At 41.9% G+C, this 19,058-nt stretch overlaps 1 non-coding gene across 1 annotated transcript; it reads left to right on the top strand.

The window, feature by feature from the left end:
- The first annotated feature begins 18,952 nt into the window (after window positions 1–18,952).
- Window positions 18,953–19,058, top strand: LOC112090040. Its single transcript, XR_002901399.1, has one exon. It is a non-coding gene; the product is annotated as a small nucleolar RNA R71 (small nucleolar RNA).

Raw genomic sequence — 19,058 nt, 5'->3', positions numbered from 1 at the left:
AGCTGCCTCCCCACCTTCTTTCTCAATGTCCTCATTGATATCACAGAACAGGAAGTCAAACTCCTCTACGATGGCGTCCTCATCAACTTGTGTTAGGCACTTTGCACTTGAAACATTGCCATGGAGAAGATCCTCAATTTCTTGGACAGCAGCATGGTTCTCATCATTTGAGAGGATGGCATTGCAGTATTCTGTTGGATGTGCAACTGATGTCCCTGGTAAAGATCCTTGAGCTTGAGAACTGCAGTGGCCCTTGTTGTTCTCTAGAGTCTTGACTTTGGAAGCCAATGTTGAAAGCTGAGATAGAAGATCAGAATAACTGCAATCCACCTTGGTGTTAATCTCTGCCATTTTCTTGTTAAAGTCCATGGCACCACTTGCTTGACTTTGGAGAATTTGCTGGAGCAGGTTATGCACTTCTTGATCCTTATTCCCTGAGTTCTTTTGGAGGCTTTGCTGTTGGGGAGGGACAAAACCATGCTGGTTATTGATGTGAGAGTGAAAGTTCTGGGTCAATCCAAATTGATAGTAAGTTTTTAGCCCACTAAGGTCAATTAACCTCTTGTGTTGTAGCACTTGAGGGTCAATCCAAATGGAGATTATCTAGACACTAAGACTATGAGGATCAATTCTTAATCCAAGTCTAACTAAACAGATGAGTTGGTAACCAAGATTATCTAAAAGCATATAATAAAACAAGCAACAACAAACAGTAATTAAGAATTAAACAAGCAAGAGAAACTAAGCAAACACTCAAATTCAAATAAAGAGAAAGCTAAACCTCTAGATGTGATCATTGATCAGGGTGCTTTAAATGTGAATTCATGATGCTAAGCAAACAATGCAACACTTGCAAATCTTTAGTCTAGACTTCCAATTCAGATTAATTCAATCTCATGACAGAAATCCCTTTGTTAATTACCAATTCAAGACTAATTCCCATTAGATGAATAAACAATCAACAAGCATAAGGGTCCAAGTCTAAAATGACCAGACAGCCTCTTTGTGCATCAAAATAAGAGCTAAGAAAGACTGAATCTTATACAGAAAGACAAAGCAAGCATCACATGATCTCAAATTCCAATTAACTTAGAACTCTAATCTAGATTAATCCTCTCATGAAGGCACTAACCTCTACACTAATCCATTTTCAAACCAAATCATCATTTGTGAAATATGAATCAATGAGCATTAAGAAACAGTTCTAATATGTCATTCGTGCATTTAACAATCATTCCCATGATGAAAAAGGCATAAACCCTTAAGTTAGCTCATTCAGGCATTTCGTCAAACACCTTGTGGGTGGAGAAATGCCTAAGTTCTAGATCAAGCTTATAATGAGAGATCTAGCATTAGGATCAGCTAACTAAGGAAAGGAGAAGAGAATCTAAGCTTAAACAATCATTAATCTACATCTAAGAACCCTAAACTACACACCTAGAAGCTTAAAAGAAGACTACTCACTAATCATGATGAACACACCATTTCCTTTGCAAGAGGTGATGTTAATAATGATTAGAAGCAAAAATAAGAAGATGAGATGATAAGAAACAGACTTAGATTGATTAAATCCTTGAGATATCTCTTAACAAACTCGTTTTTTTAACAAAAGGGGAAAGAGAAACAAGAGAAAACAAAGCTTAGTCCTTGGGAAAAAAACCCTAAAAACTTTTTATATCTCTCTAAAAACGAACCGGATCAGCCCGGAACAAACCGGGTCCTGACCCCCGGCTTTAGTGGGTAAAGTGGGGAATGTGCGGGTTGGTCCAGTGTCTCCCAGGTCGCATGCCCAAGTCGCATAGGTGAAGAACTTGTCTTGTGAGACTTAAATCGCTTGGTTTTAGCCGCACGCCCAAGTAGGTGTGTTTTGCGAGTCTTTGTGCGGCTTAATGTTCTTCTTCTTCAACTCGCAGGACCAAGGCGGTTTCTGGGGAATGTACATGTGCGACTTGGTCATCCCTTAGTCCCAAGCCGCATGCCCATGTCGGAGTAGATTGCGAGTGATCGTGCGGCTTAGTTTCAAGCGCGGCCAACTCGCATGTCTAAGTCGCATGATTGTGGACTTAGCATTTTTCTTGCTCGGGAGCCTCAGACCTTATCCAGTGATAGCTTACCCGCACTTCTCAACTCGCAGCATCAATTTCCAGGCATTCATCTTCAGGCCTGCGAGTTAACCAAGTCGCAAGACTATCTCGCAGCATTCAGAGGAGCTTGGACCACTTCGCATTTCGGGAGGCGTAACTTCCAGGATATTGGTCCGAATTGTGTGATTCCGGTTTCAGAGGACAGAAGATTCATATATCTCCAACTTTGTTTAAAGAAGCTTCGGTGCTTGGGAAGTGGAAGGTTTCCTGGAGGGCTCATTTTCGCAGTGCATTTACACGATCAGAGAGAGGCGTCTAGACATGTGTCCATTCCGGAAACGTTAACTTCTTGCTCATAGCTCCGAATTGAATGATCGCGGACGTTATAGAAAGAGGACTCAAATATCTCTGATTCTAATGAAGGCCCTGTAAACTGAATCGGTCTGGAAGTGCACCGTCCTTCGCATTCTTCGGAGCTCATCGGGTCGGTCCGAAACGGCAGCGAGACAGGAGTTCTTTCCGACAAGCTTAACTCTCTGCTCACGTGTCCGAATTCCATCATTCCACTTGCTCTGGAACCGTGATCCAACCCTCTCCAACTTGGATGAAGCACCCGACAACTGAATCGGACCGAAAGGTTCCCCGGACAGGCGATTTCGGAAACGTGTCTGCACCCGGAGATTTTGGCCGAGAAACTCATTAGCCGGTACGCGTTTTGGCCGATGAATCAACCCGCGGTACGTGAGAATGGCCGAGAAAACCTTCCTGTGGTACGTGAGAATGGCCGAGAACCTCCAAAAACTTATTTTCACCATCTTTCAAGCCTTGATCACCATTCCACTTCCTGGATTCATCTTTTCAGCTCCAAATAGCTCCAAATACACCTGATAAACACTCAAAACATGCAAAGACTCATTGGGACCTAATGCAACTCCTAAGTTCTAAAACAAACCCTAATGACCTAAAATGAATGAAATAAAACATGATTTGGAATGAAATATGCAACCTAAATGATGCAAATTATGAACATATCACCGCCTCAACAATAACATCTCCGACAGGAAGAGGAAGTGGGAGGTCGAGGGAAATGCCGCAAAGCCGGCAGCTATGTCTGACACTATGTGGCAGGGTTTGGTGAAGCATTGGTTGGATCTGTATGCCCAGACCATTGCCACCAAGTGTTCCACTTCCAGGTTTGATATATTTTTTAAGGTTAACTATAAGTAATTATTTATATACGATAAACTTTAAACTATAACTTTAATTTTTTTTATATCTTTTTCAGTGTTGTGTGAAATAAAATCACATATAGGACTTATCAGGTAGGTTCGACCCATGAAAGGTTCGGCCCACGTAAGGTCCGAATACGTAGTAAGGTCGGGCCGACATAAGATCCAAATAATAGAAAAAGGTTCGACTAACAGAAGGTTCAAATAAAGAAAAGCTTTAACCAAAAAAGGTCTGAATCTTCTAGAGATAACGACTAATAACCTACACGTCACCCTAATCCAAAAAGGCTTAGGGTTTGGGAGATACTTATAAAAGGAGGAGCTCCCGAAAGATAAAGAAAAAAAAGCAATAAGAGCAGAAAAACCCTAGAGAGCATATTTTGGCAAGAGCTTAGCACCTGCGAGATACTTGTAGTTCGGAGCTTTATTATTGGAATAAAAGATCTCTTTTTCTCTTATCGATCCATAGAACTGTCTTTCATTCGAACTGTTAAAATTTTCTCAAACAGTTTGGTGGTAGAAGGAGGGGATATACAGTTTTAACTACGTGAGACATGTCAAACGGAGAAGATAACAATGATGTCCCTGGGAACACCAATGTTCCAACTGATCACGCTGCTCAATTGGAGGCACTTACAGCCCAGATGAAGCAGAATGAAGAACGACTTACACAACCTGAAGCAGAAAACGCTTCTTTAAAGGAGGCGAACTCTGCTCTGACTGGTGATGGAAACACAGATGACGATCCTCGTGCCAGGTTTCGAACATGGGTCCCCCCAATGTTACCATTGGATGATATTGTTGGACTAACGGGTTACAGGTCCACACAACAGCGTGAGAATGACATACACTCCCCACGCTCTGATTCACGTGTGGTGAGGAACAAAAGATCAACTAGAGATGACAAGCCGTATCAAAGAACTGGCAGTGAGAATGCCAGCAGGAGAACTGAAAACAGAGACGCTCATCGACCAATCAACAAGATCGAAAGCAAGATTCGACCACCATCAACATGGCCTGACATGAGTAACCTTTCACTTTCTCTTGTAGAACTGGTAGTGGTGTTGAACTGAATGAGTGGAATGGTAAGATGGCCACCAAAAATGAAGGAACCTGCAGAAAGGCGTGACACTTCAAAATGGTGCGATTTTCATAATGATTACGGTCACTGGACATAAGATTGTGTTTCATTGAGAATGGAAATGATCGAATTATTGAAGAAAGGCCACTTGAGGGAATATCTATCCGATAGAGCTAGAAATCGCTTTAATGAAAGAACCGACGGTAGAACGTCGAAGAAATCTACTCTCAGATCCCCTCCAAAGCACGAACGTATCATTCATGTCATCTCTTGAGGTTCAGAAATCAGTGGAATATCACATTCAGCTGCCAAAAGAAGCACTAGAGTTGCTAAGAATCACCATGGGGATACCCGAGTAAGGTGAGAAGTTATGCCAACATGCATCATAAGCTTCATATCCGAGGAAGGTGGAGAGATATTAGCTCCACATCATGATGAACTGGTCATATCATTAACAGTTGCTAACAGTTTGATGAAAAGAACGTTGATTGACAATGGGAGCTCAGCAAACATACTCTTCATGGAAGCTTTCAAAGGATTAGGCCTAGACGAGTCTGCACTAACGCAAAAATCTACTCCGTTGGTCGGTTTCAGTGGCGAGGTTAAACAAACTGTAGGAGAAGTGATGCTGCATGTGTATGTGGGAGGAATCAACAAACAAACAAGTTTTGATACTTGACTGTGCCTCAGCTTACAACGCGATTGTGGGACGTCCTTGGAATCATGAGATGGGAGTGGTGCCCTCAACTCTCCATCAAGTCATCAAGTTTCCCACTCACTGGGGGGTTAAAGAGATCAAAGGAGAGCAAGAAAATTCACGTTCATGCTATCAGACAGCAATGAAAGGGAGATGTCAGCAATTGTATCAACTGCAGAGTCTACAGCCGATCCCGCATAATGAAGTACCAGAGGTGGAATAACTCGATGAAATAGCATTAGTGGATGATGAACCTGATAAAAAGGTGAATGTTGGTTCAAAGCTACCAACCGACATAAGGAAGAGACTCATCGACTTTCTTAAGTCTAATGCAGACAGTTTTGCATGGTCACACGCTGACATGCCTGGGACTGATCCTGAGATAATTATGCACAAGCTCCAAGTAGATCCAGACCATCCCCCTGTAAGGCAGAAACGAAGGAAGTTTGCTCCCGAGCGCGACCTAATAATAAACAACGAAGTTCAGAATATGCTAAATGCAGGTTTCATCCGTGAGGTGCGCTACTCAGATTGGTTAGCTAATGTGGTGGTCGTTCGCAAGAAAAACGGGAAGTGGAGAGTGTGTATAGACTTCACTGACCTCAGTAAAGCATGTCCGAAGGATCCTTTTCCACTGCCAGACATTGAAAAACTTGTGAACCAACGGCAGGTCACCAGTTGATGAGCTTTATGGATGCTTTTAGTGGATACAATCAGATACTCGTGCACCCAGACGACCAATAGAAGACTTCATTTATGACCTCACGAGGTATATACTGCTACAAAGTGATGCCTTTTGGGTTAAATAATGCTGGTTCCACCTATCAGAGGCTGGTGAACATGATGTTTGCTGACCAAATCGGTCACACCATGGAGGTTTATATAGTTGACATGCTTGTGAAGTCACTAGTAGCAGAAGATCACATTGTGCATCTACAACAAGCATTCGCTACTCTGCGGAAGTATGATATGAAACTAAATCCAACAAAATGTTCTTTTGGAGTAAGCTCCGGAAAGTTTTTGGGATATATCCTCACCCATCAAGGAATAGAAGCTAACCCAGATCAAATTAGAGCGATTCAAGTGATTCCTTCACCAAGGAATGTGAAGGAAGTTCAAAAGCTAACAGGAAGAATGGCCGCTTTGAGCAGGTTCATCTCGAGATCCTCGGACAAGTCTCATCCTTTTTTCGCAGCTCTAAGGAAGCCAAAAGACTTAGTATAGGACGAAAAGTGTGAAAAAGAGTTGAAAGATCTGAAAGATTACCTGGCGTCACCTCCCCTACTATCGAAACCTAAGAACGAGGAGATGCTCTTGTTGTATTTGGCTGTATCGGAACATGCAGTCAGTGCTGTGCTTGTTTGAGAAGAAGGAAACAAACAGCATCCGGTCTACTATGTGAGCAAGTCACTTTTAGATTAAGAACGAAGGTACAGTCACTTGGAGAAGCTTGCATTAGCATTGATAACTGAAGCTCGAAAGTTGCAACCTTACTTCCAGGCGCATCCTATTGTTCTAGTTAGCTCAGCTCCAATCAAAGCTATCTTGCACAAACCGGAGGTGTCTGGAAGGTTGGAAAAATGGGCAGACGGACTTGGAGAATACGATGTGACCTACAGACCAGCCACGGCCATTAAATCCCAAGTACTTGCGGATTTTGTGGCGGATTTTCCTCCAAATATGATTCTCAAAGTGAAAGAAGAGATTCAAACCCTACAAGAAGGGAATCTAAAAGAAAGTTGGAAGTTATACGTCGACGGATCTGGCAATATGAGAGCAACTGACTTAGGTATGGTCCTTACCTCTCCCACAGGCGAAATATCTTCAAGGGCTGTCAGGTGTAACTTCCGAGCTACAATTAATGAAGCAGAGTATGGGGCACTAATAGTAGAGCTTACATTAGCACATGACCTTGGAGCTCAAAATTTGGAGGTTTTTAGTGATTCTCACCTCATAGTTAACCAAACGGTGGGAGACTACCAAGCACATGATACAAAGATGACTCGATACTTGAACACGGCAAAGAAATTGTTGGAAAAGTTCACTAGTTGCACGGTGTCACAGATTTCAAGAGAGGAGAATTATCACGCAGATGCTTTAGCGAACCTCGCTTCAGCTCTCAAAACCGAAGCAGCTGTCAACATTCCATTGTTAGTGCTGCCGTGGCCAGCTACAGAAAGTGACTTACCAAATAAAGAAGTTGCAACACTGGAAACAACGCCTAATTGGATGACAACTATTGTCAGTTACCTACGGGATAACTTATTACCAACAAATCACGGTGAATGCAGAAAAATTAAGCAACAAGCCGCACGTTACTGCATGCATAAGGACAAACCGTACCTCAGGTCTTTCTCTGAACCTTACTTGAAGTGCTTAGCTCCAGGAGAAGCCAAACAAGTTCTAATGGAGCTGCATGAGGGAGAATGTGGATCTCATTCAGGAGGAAGAAGCCTCGTACTGAGAATAATGAGGGCTGGATACTATTGGCCGACTATGTCGAACGATGCAGCACGGTTTGCTCGACACAAGTGCCAAATACATGCGCAGGTTTCAAAGTTACCTCCCGAAAACCTGAAATTCATCACTTCGCTATGGCCATTCATGAAATGGGGCATGAATATAGTTGGCAAGCTGCCAACAACACCTTCCCAAAAGGTTTTTCTGTTAGTCGTAACCGACTACTTCTCCAAATGGGTGGAAGCGGAGGCACTTAGCAGGATCACAGATAAAAAAGTCAAAAGCTTTATCTGGAAAAACGTCATATGCAAGTTTGGGGTCTACCACAAAATTGTCACTGACAACAGACCACAACTCACAAGTAACAATTTCAAAGAGTTTTGCAACATATGGGGAATAAAACTTAGCTTCGCAACACCAAGGCATCCCCAATCCAATGGACAAACAGAATCTTCAAACAAAACCATTGTGAAGATGTTGAAGAAACGGCTTGAAAAAAGCTAAAGGTTTATGATTGGAAGAGCTCCCTGGCGTGTTATGGACCTACTGCGACGGGTTAGACACCATTCTCAGTTTGTATGGGATGGAAGCAGTGGTTACTGCTGAAATAAGCGTGAAAACTGTGCGAATGGAACACCTTCAGTATGCTAATAATGAAAAGCTTATGAATATGAGTCTCGATCTGCGGGACGAGAAAAGGGAAGCTGCTAAAATTTGGAATTGGTGTTATCAGCAAGATGTTACAAGAAGTTACAACAGAAGAGTACAAACTAGGACATTCCAAACGCGAGAATGGGTGCTTCGATGTACTTTTCAGAATACAATGGAACATGGTGCAGGAAAATTAGGACCAACTTGGGAAGGTCCCTATAAAATCATAGAGCTCCATGGATCAAGAATTGACAAACTACAACATAAGGAAGGTAAAATCCAATCTAATAGTTGGAACGCTCTACATCTAAAGACCTACTAGTTTTAGATCAACTCGAATTTTTATAGCTTTTCATTAAGCTTAGGGCTTTCTAGATTTTTCGTTGCTTTCTTTTCTTTTTATGTCTCAGCTTTAAATTCATCATGTCCATGTCTACGGACAATCATCTTAATGAAGAAGCTTTTCATATTAGACTACAGAGAGATTCCCAAGTTCGGGTTAACGAATACAGTCACTACCAGAAACAAAGTTTCTACAAAACAGATTGGTAACAATTGCAAAGACTCGACCAAATAGCATTAGCCAAAGGCAACTGTTATATCAAAGACAATAATCGTTGAATGAGCAACAGCTCCAAAAGTGGTGTAAGCTCTTAAAAAGAGCATTGCTGTCACTAAATATATAACGCAGATAACCGATAGCTGCTGTAAACAAAAAATTGTATAAGCTCCCAAAAAGAGCATTACTACCATTACAAATACATACATCCATAACTGCTATAAAAGATTAGTATAAGCTCCCAAAAGGAGCATCACTACTATTACAAATACATACATCAAAAATTGATATAAAATATTGGTGTAAGCTCCCAAAAGGAGCATCACTACCATTACAAATACACACAGCGATAACTGGTATAAAAGATTGGTGTAAGCTCCCAAAAAGAGCATCACTATCATTACAAATACATACAGCGAAAGCTGCTATAAAAGATTGGTGTAAGCTCCCAAAAAGAGCATCACTGTCATTACAAATATATACAGCGATGGCTGCTATGAAGGAAGGCAGTGTATGCTCCAAAATAGCTTCACTAGTCCTAAACATGTATATGAGCGCTAGCAACTCTGGGTGTAAACTTCCAAAAGCGTTAGCTTCCACACAGCAAAAAGCGGTGTAAGCTCCCAAAAGCGTTAGCATCCATACAACAAAAGTGGTGTAAGCTCCCAAAGCGTTAGCTTCCACACAACAAAAAGTGGTGTAAGCTCCAAAAGTGTTAGCTTCCACACAACAAAAACTGGTGTAAGCTCCCAAATGCGTTAGCTTCCACACAACAAAAAGTGGCAGAAGCTCCCTAAAGCATAAGCTTCTACACAACGAAAAGTGGTGTAAGCTCCCAAAAATGTATGCTTCCTAAAAAAAAAAGTGGTGTAAGCTTCCAAAAAGAGCATTATTATCGCTATAGATGGTGATACCTCTCAAAAGGGAGCGTTATTACCACCAAGTGTAGTCAACTTTAAATAGAAAAGCACTGTATTCCAAAGACACTTGAGCGATAAGCTCCAAATATCATCTTCTGTTAGAGCGATAGCTCTGATAATACGTGGCCTACGCTTTGGCATTCAAAAGAATGATGAAATCAGCTTCGAAAATGATTTCAAAAATATCAACAATAGCTAATTAGTAGCTGTTATCTGAGCTAATTAGTAGAATAAGTGGTGTTTGCTATGAAAATGATTCGGGGAAGTCAACAAATTAATCCCGACAACGGTTCGGTGTTGAAGAACTCTCCAAGTAGCTGCAAAATGGAGCGTAATATAAAGAGCGCCTAAATTCAACACCAAAAGCGAACGAATGTTCTACAAGATGTAATAAAAAAAAAAATTGTGTAAGCTTCAAAGAAGGATGCAGCGATAGCTGCTGTACCGCTGGAAGCTCCAAACAAATGCTATGCAGGGAGTAACCTTCGAAATAAAAAGAATGTGTCAGCTACACCAAACATTAAGTAAAAGTTTCCATGTGGAAAAATCAATCCACAGAGCAATAGTAACAAACAAATGAGAAATAAGATCGCTGCAAGTCCAAAATAAAATATCCCAATACTCAAACGACAGAGTATAGAGGCACATGAAAACATAGATAATAACGTCAGGAGTTCCGAGAAGATAAAATGCTACCAAAAGAGAGAGAAAATCAACGGTCCAGGTCTAAAAGTTTAATAAGGAAAAGGAAATGACTCCCAAAGTGGACGTTAAACAAAAGAAGATGAAACCATCCTCAGGTGGCAGATGGGACATGTGTAACAACTTCAGGATCTGGAAGAGGCTTGGGAAACGTCGGTGGGGTCTTACATTCCATGTTCGCCTTTGCCACTAGCACCTCCCTATAAGCTGCTTCAGCTTCTCTTGCATTCCACTCCTTTGCCTTGTCATCTTGGAACTCTTTAATCATCTTCCAAGTGTTGATGATGATCGCTCCGGACGCCTCCAACTCTAGCTTCTGCTCAAGATGATCTATCTTTTGCTTGTTATCTTGGTTGTTTGCTGCCAAAGAAGCTACCTCACCTTCAAGAACCTCAGCCTTGTTCTTCCAAAAGATCAATGTCTGATCTTTGCTTTCAATGAGAGATGCCAACGTTTTCTTTTCCAATTCAAAGTCGCTCTTTGCCTTTGCGAGTTCATCATTAAGGCGCTGGATGTCCACCTCTGCCTTTAGAAGATCAGTCTTTCCGTAATAGCAAGCAGACATTGCCTAATCACACATGAAACCAAAACTTAAGAGAAGAAGCAACCATAATGCTAGTCTTAGAATATGTTATTTTGAGAAAAAGCTGAGGACATACCACAAGGAGTGAAGATTGGACGCTATCAAAAGCCTGGGCAGGTCCCAAATTTCTATAGCTCTCAAGGTCGTGAGTAAATTTGCTCTCATTAAGGTTAGCCACGATGAGAGAATGGTCGAGTGTGACTGGAATACCACTGCATGATGAGCAAGGCAATAGCTGTTCCTCCAAAGTAGACCTCTTCGACGCTTTGGAAGCCGGCTCACCACCATTGGAAGCTGATACTGAGCGCTTCGAAGAGGGCCTCAAAGTTGTTTTCTTATCCTTCAAAGGTGGCTTCAGGACAGTAGCCAGCAATCCCTGACTGGCGCGTTGGAACTTCTCGAGAGTACTGCCAATCGTTTCATCGCAACCAAATATGGTATGGCCTGAAACGTAGAGATATGATTTAGTGAAATCATGGAAGCACAAACACATCAAGATTGATTAGTGAGCTTACCCCAGATAGTGCTTTTCTTCAGAGAAAAAGGTTTGATGAGTAGCTCAACCGAATGGTATACTTCGGAATAGCTGACTGCTTGAGCAACATCAACACCACCCTGTTTACAATGGTCCCGTTTAAAACCTGTGATAAAAACAGAAACAAGAATAAAGTCAGCCAGAAATAATGTAGCAGCAACATCTATAAAATATATGACAGTACCTCCATAAGACCAAGCAACTGGAAAGCCAGGATTATATCCCACATTCATGAAAAGAATTTGTTTCGTCCACTCCTTCTCATAAGGAGTGTTGCCTCTCAAAGGTCTCTTTAGGTCACATACTAAATGCAGAACGGGAGGATTGCGTTTGTGAATCAACTACCTGTTTTGATCTTTGCTGTGGGGTTTGAAGTAATAGGCATATAGGTCTTCTTTCACCCCAAGCTTAAAAGAAAATAACTCTCCAAAGACTTGGATAGCTGTCAAAACCCTCCAAGAGGTCGGAGTGAATTGGCCCGGAGAAACGTTCAACTCTGTGGCAACTTCAGCGATTAGGGAAGGAATTCTATCTCGTAGACCTAAAGCAAAAAAGGCTTTATAGACGACTAATTTGTTTGGTGTGGAATGGCAAGCACGCTCAGTTTCCAATGGAACTCTGAGAGCTACAAACACAGGAATTTTGTAGATGTTTCGAAGCTCAAGAACATCATCAAGTGACAGAGTAGAGCTCGGGTTGTTCTCAATTAGAGTATAACTATGGGGTTTGCGCCTTGCTAACCCCTGAACGACGCTACTAGCAGAATTCAACATGAGTGGACTGTGGAATCGCAACTGAGCTCAATTTTGGAGGTAACTTCAACTAGATCTAAGGGAAACGAGCTCACACTCTCACTATCAGACATTATGGGTTCCTAACATGAAAGTTCCCTTGTTGTGATTTAGAGACACAAAGTCGAAACCTTTCCTGCTCAAACTACAACAAACCAAGAGCAAGAGGGTAGAAAAGGTTCAACACACGTTCAAGACTAACGCAGAACAAAAAAGATTGAGGAAGAAGAAAGAAGACAGAACATAAAACAGAGCACACACCAAGTTTTACGAGTTCACGCCCGTTAAAGAGGGTCGCTACGTCTCGCCGGAACTTTGTCCGGAATCCACTAGATGTTCAGAGTTTTCATAAGAGATCACCCAAACCCCAGAGAACAACCCTTTACAATGATTTTCTCACGGTTTCTCTCTTCTTCTCTGTATCCCCAAGAACAATAACACAGCTTATACTTGTAATGTTCTCTCTCCTGTCTTATATCTATCTATCGATGTAATACAGCTCTATATAGGCACAGTTAGACCTAGTTCCTTTTGCAGCCTCCTCCAACCTTGTCTTGATTTGGCTGATAGTCATTTAAGACTCGACCTTATCTCGTAGTTCATTACCAGACAAAAGTGCTTTAGCTTTTGCTTTTACTTTTGCTGCAACGGCTACACAAATGTGGTCCTGCAAACGTCCTTGGTCACGTGACTACTTTCCTTGAGCATACATCCTTGGTCATCAAGTTTCTTCTCTTGTTTTTCCTTTGTTATTGATCTTCATAGCTATTTCCAACAAAACTCCACCTAGCAATGAGAGATCAAACAACACTAAACTTAACCGAGTAAAATACCTGAGCTTAAGATAGACATAGACTTCTAGTTCGCTGGATTCCAGTTCCGGATTTCCTGAGTCTGATTACTCAGCCTTGACACGCAGCAAGTTCAAAGCGGTTTGAAACTTGCTTACGGGCAAGATCTTTGTAAAGATATCAGCCGGATTACTCAACGTTGAAATCTTTAACACATCCACAATACCATCTGCAATGGTGTCTCGGATCTTGTGATATTTTACCTCAATGTGTTTCGTTCTCTCATGAAACACATTGTTCTTTGAGAGAGCAATGGCGCTTTGAGAGTCACAGTAAATGTCGACTGTCTTCTGATCATAGCCAAAATCCTTCAGTAAACCTTTGAGCCATATAGCCTCCTTCACTGCTTCATTTAGTGACATATATTCGGCCTCTGTAGTGGATAAGGCGACCACCTTCTGCAGTCTTGATCTCCAGCTGATAGTATTACCTCCAAGTGTGAAAACCATTCCACTTATGGACCTTCTTCTATCTGGATCTGCTGCATAATCTGAATCGCAGTATCCTCTTAAGATGAACTCAGACCCTTTACTGTAACATAACTTAGTCTGCAGTGTCCCTTTTATGTATCTCAGTACCCACTTAACACCAACCCAATGATCTCTGATTGGCTTGCCCATGTAGCGGCTGACGATACCGACTGGATATGCCAGGTCTGGCCTCGTTCCGATCATGGAATACATAATACTCCCAACCGCATTTGCATAGGGGACAGATTTCATGTATTCTTTGTCTTCTGACAATTGTTTTTCCGTAGCTGCAGACATCTTCAGATGAGCACCTAGTGGTGTTACCACTGACTTTGCTTGATCCATCTTATACAGCTCCAACACCTTGCCCAGATACCCTTCCTGAGACAGAGTTAAAGTACCTTTTTTTCTGTCTCTAGTAATCTCCATACCAAGTATCTTCTTAGCTTGACCAAGGTCTTTCATTTCAAATTTGAGACTCAACTGCTCCTTCAACCGAGATATAACTTCTTTATCCCTTGCTGCCACTAACATATCATCTACGTAGATGAGTAGGTAGACCATAGAACCATCTTCAAGCGTTTTGGTATAAGCACAGTTATCTCGTGCACTCTTTTCAAAACCAATCTCTACCATGTAGCTGTCAAACTTCTGGTTCCACTTCCTTGGTGACTGCTTGAGTCCATAAAGAGTCTTGTTCAGTAAACACACTTGATTAGGCTCGAACTGATGTTCAAAACCTTCTGGAACTTCCATATAAATCTTCTCATCTAATTCCCCATGAAGAAATGCGGTTTTGACATCAAGTTGTTCCAATTCATAGTCTTCTTCCACAACAATGGACAACAGAACCCTTATAGATACATGTCTTACCACTGGAGAGAAGACATCCGTGTAGTCTACTCCTTCCCTTTGTGCATATCCCTTAGCAACGAGCCTAGCTTTGAACCTTGGTTTCTCAACTCCATCGATTCCAGGCTTACGCTTGTAAATCCATTTGCAGCCGATTACCCTCTGACCTCTTGGCCTAGTAACTGCAGTCCAAGTGTGATTCTTTAGCAGAGATGTCATCTCTTCATTCATGCCTCCATTCCAGAGCTCCCAATCCTCATCTCTCCTCGCTTCCTGATAGCTTGCAGGCTCTAGATTATCCCCATCAACGGTGGTGAGGAGAGCCTCTGCACACAAGGCTTCAGCTTCATCTTCACTGTCCACATCTTCACCGAAATACCCTTCCACCTCAAACCTCCTCGGAGGTCTCACTTCTCTCCTTGCTCTGTCTCGAGCTAGATGGTAGCTCTCGGGTGATTCCTGCAGTGTATTTCCCGTTGACTCTTCTTCTTGTATTTGATGATCGCTGACAGGTGTTTGATCTCCCAGGGATCCTGTCTCTTCCGAGAGATCTCCACCTGAGGTAGTACCCTCGCCCTCTTCCAAATCTATATCAAATAGCGAGCTTGAGGACTCATCTTTCTCTGATGTAGTGTCTTTTTCTCCTCGCATTACATCCTTGTAAACTGCATTTTCCTGAAACAAAACATTTCTGCTGATCACACACTTGCTTTCATCTAGTAGCCACACCTTGTAACCTTTTACTCCCGAGGGGTATCCCAATAAGACGCCTTTCTTAGCTCTTGGTACTAATTTTCCCTCGTCTGAGTGAATAAACGACACACATCCAAACCTTCTTAAGTAGCTATAAACCGGTGGCTTTCCTGACCACTTCTTGTCTGGTATCTCAAAGTTTAGAGCTGATGATGGTGTCTTGTTAATGAGTGTTACCGCCGTGTGTGTTGCCTCAGCCCAAAAACGTTTAGGTAGACCAGAGTCGCTTAACATACTTCTCACCTTCTCCATCACTGTCCTGTTCATTCTCTCTGCAACACCGTTTTGTTGCGGAGTGTATGCACATGTCCTGTGTCTTAGGATTCCCTTCTCCTTGCAGTAGTTGTTGAACTGATGATTGCAGAACTCTAGTCCGTTATCCGTTCTTAAGATCTTTATCTTCTTGTCTGTCTGATTTTCAACCATGACACACCACTCAACAAACATTCCAAACGCTTCATCTTTGTGCTTTAGAAAATAGACCCATGTCTTCCGTGTGTAATCATCTATAAATGAGATGAAATATTGGCACTTTCCTAAAGAGAATGGAACTGTTGGAGCTCCCCACAGATCGGAGTGAACGTAGTCCAGCCTGTCCTTTGTGTCATGAGTGGCGAGATCGAAACTGACCCGTTTAGCTCTTCCATAGACACAATCTTCACACATTTCCATTTCAGATATCTTCTTTCTATCTAAGAGACCCTTTTTAACCAGTATCTCCAAGTTTCTTTGGCTCATGTGCCCCAATCGTCTGTGCCACAGGACTGTTTCATCTTTTCTCCTTTCTACTGCAAGTACATGACCGGTTTCAGGTTTTCCTTGAAGTAGATAAAGCTTCTCATATCTTCTTCCTTCCATGAGAGTTCTTGTTCCTTCCTTAACTAGCAAGATTCCCAGCTTGGATTCAAAACTACATCCCTGTTCCTCTAAGGTCCCCATAGACAGTAGATTTCGATCCATATCAGGAATGAACCGTACATTTCTGAGCAATACCGTAGATCTATCTCCATTTCTGATTCTGACATGTCCAATGCCTTTTACCTTCGATGTTGTCTTGTTCCCCATCCTCACTGATCCTCCTGCATCTTCATTAAGACTCTCAAACCACTCTCTTCTGTAAGTCATATGATAGCTGCAGCCGGTGTCCATGATCCATTCATTCTCCAAGCTTATACCCGTCGAATGTAAGGCTTCTGCTTCAGACACATACAGCCCTGCAGCATCAGATGAACTCCCTTTAACCATTGCAGCTTCCCCTCTGTTACCTTTCTGTTCCTTGGACTTCCCTTGAGCTTTGTTTTTGCTAGGACATGATGCTTTGAAATGTCCTTCTTCGCCGCAAATCCAACAACTCTTCCTGTTCTTCGATTTTGATCTACTTCGATTTTGCTTTGAAGACTTCTCTCTGCTGTCTCCTCTTCCCCTTTGTTCTCCCTTGTCTTTCACATACAGAGCCTCTGACTGGTTCTTTGAACTCTTGGAAGTAGATCCAAACTCTAGCTCCTTAGCGTATATTGCTGATACTACTTCATCAAGAGTCAACAAGGCTTTCCTTTGACCATACTTCAGAGTATCTCTTAACTGATCGAACTGTCTCGGGAGTGACATGAGAAGTAGCACTGCTTGGTCCTCATCAGAAACAGTAACTTCAGAGTTTTCCAGGTCTGCAATGATGCGGAGAAACTCGTCTATATTGTTTTCTACCGAGACACTCTCAGTCATCTTGAAACCATAGAGTTTCTGTTTGAGGTAGATCCTTTTTGGTAAGGCCTTCTCCAGATAGAGTTTATCTAGGGCCTTAATCATCTCTGCAGCGGTTGTTTCCTTCCGGATCTTCCTCAGGACTCTATCTGTGACGCTGAGAATGATGGTGCTTCGAGCCTTCCTCCTTTTTTTCTGCTAAAGATTCTTCCTTTTCCTTGTATTCCTTTTCTTCTTCCACTGATTTCGTCGGATCTGAAGCCTTCCGAGGAGTTTCCGATTCACCTTCCTCCAAAGCTTTACTCAATCCCAACAAATCCATGTGAGCCATGAGTTTGTCCTTCCACAGAGTGTAGTCTCCATGACCGTCAAACTTTTCCATCTCCACTCTTGACGATGCCATGTTTCTCGGTTTAACTGTTCTTTATGGAACCACCACCAAGAAACCTGGCTCTGATACCACTCTGTTGTGATTTAGAGACACAAAGTCGAAACCTTTCCTGCTCAAACTACAACAAACCAAGAGCAAGAGGGTAGAAAAGGTTCAACACACGTTCAAGACTAACGCAGAACAAAAAAGATTGAGGAAGAAGAAAGAAGACAGAACATAAAACAGAGCACACACCAAGTTTTACGAGTTCACGCCCGTTAAAGAGGGTCGCTACGTCTCGCCGGAACTTTGTCCGGAATCCACTAGATGTTCAGAGTTTTCATAAGAGATCACCCAAACCCCAGAGAACAACCCTTTACAATGATTTTCTCACGGTTTCTCTCTTCTTCTCTGTATCCCCAAGAACAATAACACAGCTTATACTTGTAATGTTCTCTCTCCTGTCTTATATCTATCTATCGATGTAATACAGCTCTATATAGGCACAGTTAGACCTAGTTCCTTTTGCAGCCTCCTCCAACCTTGTCTTGATTTGGCTGATAGTCATTTAAGACTCGACCTTATCTCGTAGTTCATTACCAGACAAAAGTGCTTTAGCTTTTGCTTTTACTTTTGCTGCAACGGCTACACAAATGTGGTCCTGCAAACGTCCTTGGTCACGTGACTACTTTCCTTGAGCATACATCCTTGGTCATCAAGTTTCTTCTCTTGTTTTTCCTTTGTTATTGATCTTCATAGCTATTTCCAACATCCCTAATTTAGAAGAGGGAAGGAGCTCGATACTAAGTTGAAAACTATAAACAAGCTTACAAAGAATCAAAATAATAATCCGAAAGGAGAGAGACTTTACTCGTAAAGCTTCGAATGGAGCTGATAATTATTATTGAAATAGCAAGTGTGGAACGAAAAAAACGACAGCACAAAATGTCAGAAACGAAGGTGCAAAAATTGATGAGGAAAAAGGTGCGAAAAATGAAGATAAATAAAGCTTGAAGCAACACAGAAAATTACCTGCGAAATTCTCCATAATACTGACGTTGGGAATCGATTTTGAAATGGAGGCAGGAAGCTGGTGAAAACAACGACACAAAGTTACTTCATTTTGACCTTAATGACTGGGTTATTGGGCTGATTCTTTAAAAGCCCGTTCAACTAATAATTGTTAGCAATTATACAATGCCCATCACGTGGCTGCTAAAGGAAATGTGGAGCCCATTTAAATAAAATGTGGGGCTTAATAAAGCCCATTACGTGGGATAAGTTTGTTTCAAAGATGACACATTAGTTCACGTAGAAATGAAATTAAAAATGTCCTACTTAATTATCTGAAGCACATTACCATGTTAATGTATGCTATTGGCATTCAACTTGGGACGTCCGTATATATGATGCAACGTAAATGTTAGTGAGTAATTTTAAACCGAAATTGTTTGTCTCGAGGTAATTTTAGAGTGAAATAGTCTTCTTTGATCTGTCATACTCAGGGTTGTTGTTGCTGTTAGCTACAGCTAGATTTTCGATGAGTGCTCTCCCTTGTGGTATGGTTTTTGAACTGAAATCTCCATTTCTGGCAGTATCAAGAGAAAGTTGATACTTCTGCTGAAGTCCTCTGTAGAAGGTGCTTAGCAGGTTTGCTCCAGAGAAACCATGATGAGGGCAATCTCTCTCATACTCCTTGAATCGCTCTCAGGCTTCATAGAATAATTCTATTGGGCCTTGTTGGAAACTTTGTATCTTGTTTCTCAGCT

Source organism: Eutrema salsugineum, unplaced genomic scaffold (genome assembly GCF_000478725.1).
Source record: "Eutrema salsugineum unplaced genomic scaffold, Eutsalg1_0 scaffold_11, whole genome shotgun sequence".
Classification (NCBI taxonomy): domain Eukaryota; kingdom Viridiplantae; phylum Streptophyta; class Magnoliopsida; order Brassicales; family Brassicaceae; genus Eutrema; species Eutrema salsugineum.
This window is presented reverse-complemented; position numbering and strand designations above follow the sequence as displayed.